Consider the following 4,028-nt stretch of genomic DNA (forward strand, 5'->3'; position numbering starts at 1 on the left):
TCTTAGCATAAATATAAAATTTTATAGATGAATTACCAAAGTAATAATTTTAGAAATAACTATTGGATTTTTATGGATAAAATAGGGGATAAATTGATTTAAAAATCTTTTAAAATTAAGGAAAAATAAGGAAAGACTTGGATATACTTATACATGCATACATATGCCATTTTGAGGGTACTTTGCATATGAAATATATATATATGAAAACATTGGGTATCAACAGCTGCCCCTCTTTACCCGGGAAGGATGAAGAGTTGTCGGGTAAAGATATGATGGACAAATTTTGACCGTACGAAACGGTTGGAAGAAGGCAGGTCGCGCCCTGGCTTCTGAGCTACCTACATATCCCTAGCCTTATAGGAATCAGACCATATGTAGTTCAGGATCCGTCGGCGGAGTATGCCGACAGGTACTTTCCAAGAACGGACGCAATGTTTCGGTCAGGGTGTATGAAAGGCTTACGGGCGCAATTAGGTCTGATGTGGCTGCGGGCACTGGAGTGAAAATGCTCCTGCCGGGACGGCCTTTGCTTGCCGGTTTACCTGCAAATAAATAATACAAGCATATATTGTGCGTAAATTTAGACATGATGCAAATTCCCGTCGGACCATGAATGTTGTCCTCGGACGATTAGGATGACGTCGTTAGACCGTGGTGTCCTGGGCCATGAAGTGCATAATAAAGGATTCTCAGGCTATGAAGTGATGCTCTCGGGCCATAAAAATGGTGCCTCGGAACCATATGCCTTTGAATAATGATATGCAAGAGATTGAAAGGGATCCTCAGGCCATGACATGGTGTTCTCAGGCTATGAGGATGGTGTCTCCAAACGATGACGCCTTTGGATAAGTTGGCGATATTTCAGCGCATGAAGGATGCAGTAGCATCTGGCGATCTTTCAGACGTGCAATGTGCCGATCTTTCAGCCGTGCGAATGTGGCGCTCTTTTAGTCGTGCAATGTGGCCATCTTTCAGCCGTGGAATGTGGCGATCTTTTAGCCGTGCAATGTGGATGGAGACAGCGTTTGGTCTAGAAGGGCAGAATGGTAGCCTTATGCAATGCAGATGCAGATAGAGGTAGAGCTTAACCTCGAAAGGCAGAATAGTTGCCTTATGCAAGTTGGAAGGCAGAATGGTAGCATTATGCAAGTTGGAAGGCAGAATGGTAGCCTTATGCAATGCAAATGCAGATAGAGGTAGAGCTTAACCTCGGAAAGCAGAATGGTAGCCTTATGCAAGTTGGGAAGGCATAATGGTAGCCTTATGAAAGTTGGAAGGCAGAATTGTAGCCTTATGCAATGCAAATATAGATAGAGGTAGAGCTTAACCTCGGAAGGTAGAATGATAGCCTTATGCAAGAAATAAAATAGCAAATGGCAGTAGATTTCTTAGCTGATAGCAAATTGCGGCGTGGTGATTATTGGGAGCATTCTGACTTGCGGACACTGCGGGTGCGTGCTGATAGTAAAGATCAGTAAGTGCGATGGTTCGGAGAATCGTATTATTGTACAATATTTTGCTCTATGGGAGTACAGTGTGTTCAATGATTTCGTAATCCTGGTGCCTGCATCCAAAGAAAAATCGTGAGTTTTGTAAAGGGAAGGTTAGTTCGCATCCCCCTGGCTTTGCTTGATCTCCTTGGATTTGATCTGGTGATACTGTCTTTATCATTGGGGTAGCGTTGCTGAACAAAGCAGTTTCTATGATAAACATGCGTGATTTTGTCAAAGTATAACACAGATGCATAATTAAAAATAGTTTTTAGATGAACCGACAACTGTGACGCGGTTCAAGACATTGCAACTGTCACACCTCCTTTTTCATACACCCGCAAGGGTGTAAAGGAGTTTTTCCACTTAAAGGGCAATCGGAACGGGATTTATTATTAAGATTCAGAGTCGCCACTTGGGAGATTAATGGTGTCCCAAGTCACCGGTTGAATCCCGAACCGAGGAAATTATGACTCTGTTAACAGTCCGCGAACCAGAAATCTGAGTAAGGAATTTGTTAACCCGGGAGAAGGTGTTAGGCATTCCCGGGGTCCGTGGTTCTAGCACGGTCACTCAACTGTCATATTTGGCTTATTTATCTGATTTTACAATATGTTTTAATCTATGTGCTTTTAACCGCTTTTATTATTATTATTTTAAAGAGAATTGCAACGTCGTGAAAACATGTCTCGAACAACGTCACATAAATGCACCCGTAATTTTTAACACATTTTGACTTCGTTGAGATTTGGATTTGGGTCACATAAATGCGCACCCGAGTTTAGGAAGGTAATGTTATTAAAATACGTGCTTAAAGAGGCTAACGCGTTATTATCTTTGGGGAAGGCCGTGAAATTCGCTAAACGGACCATCCCGAAGTCTAAGTATTTTTGTATAAACATTTATCGAGGCCCGACAATTTGTTTGTTTTGTTTAGCGAGGCTCATCTCGTTTTATTATTAAAAGGCAAACCTAAAGCAATCTATAATTTTCTATTTTAATTTGTCTCTAATAATAAAAGAAATAGTCCTAATTAATTAAAAGTGATTAAGAATTACTACATTTGGGTCCATGAACTTAATAAATTCAGATCCTCAGCCATTTTGGGCCTTGAAAACAGCCCGTGTGAATAAATCATAACCCGAGTTCTATGCAAAAGTGGACCAGTCATAAGCCTGGGCCCAGGTCTAAACGAGCACATAAGTCAGGACAGGACCTGGGCTGCTCGTTACGGTACAGAAGCCCAAACTGTCTGGAAATGGGCTGTTGAGCCCTGATTGCTAAACCAAACCACGCCTCAATTCAATTTGAACAAATAAGGTGATACTGATTGCTTTGATTCTATTTTCACGCCCAGGCTTATGTATAACTAAATGTATTACTACAAAGTTCAGGAGGCAACGCTTAGAGAAAAGTAATTATTAACTAGGTTGAGCTATCAAACTTAACAAACAAACTTCACCAATCTAAATGTTTATTTTCTGATCTTAAAATCAACTCACTAGTGTCAAAACATAAAGTACTGCATTACTGAAACATTTATTAGGCCTGAGTTTAACATCGACATGGTATAAATTCTGATTTTAACGCCAGTTTCAAGTTTTAATGAACAGTCATCACATGAATTCAAATTACACTACACTAAGGCTATTATCTAGAATGAAGAAACTCAAGCTCAGATTTAACAGTCCAATACAGTCCGAAACAGTCCTATAGTTCAAAATTCATGTCATTACAAACCAACACTAAACTATATCAAACAACACATAAATAAGCTAGCATATACCTAACTATCTATACAGCAGTCATGAGTGCCAATCACAAAAACAGGGAAGGTGAGCCATGCTTTATTTCATTTCTAATTTTGACAGCTACATTGAAACACTATAAGATGTGTACCTGGATTTGAAATAGAACAGGAAGAATGAGAGTCAGCAGCAGTTAGCAGGTGATCACAGGCAGTCCAGGAAGAGTTCAGGGCTCAGAAATGTTTTAAAATCACGCAGGATCAACACGTCAAACCAAAACAAAGTCGACCGAGCTCAAACGAACTCCAAATGAACCCAAAATGAACCCAGCACCATTTAAAACTTTCAGCGACCCCAAAGCTTCACCAAAACCAGTTTAACTTGACCAAAATACTTGAAATCAAACCAGTGCACTTTCAGAGAAATTTCAGCAAACAAGTATTGGACTAAGAGATCAGCATCACTAACCAAAGTCGAAATTAGCCTAAAAATTCCTAATGAAACAGTATTTTTTTTGGATTTTTGAAGGTTTTTCTGTTTTTTGTATTTGTTTTCTATTGAGATGAACTAAGTATCTTAAGGTGTTTTCTAATTTGTAATTCAAANGGCAATGCTTACACCCAAGATATTAATCAGAATGAGTTATAGTGCAGCGTGGAAGAGCTAGCCCTCAGGTGTCCAAGTTCAGAGGGAGCTCAGGGTCCCAAAGCAAGGCTCACAAGAGAGGGGCAGAACTTAAATTCTAAGAATGAGTGCAAGTGCAATAGAGGGGGGGGGAGGGGGGATC

This window comes from Nicotiana attenuata, unplaced genomic scaffold, assembly GCF_001879085.1.
Source record: "Nicotiana attenuata strain UT unplaced genomic scaffold, NIATTr2, whole genome shotgun sequence".
Classification (NCBI taxonomy): Eukaryota; Viridiplantae; Streptophyta; class Magnoliopsida; order Solanales; family Solanaceae; genus Nicotiana; species Nicotiana attenuata.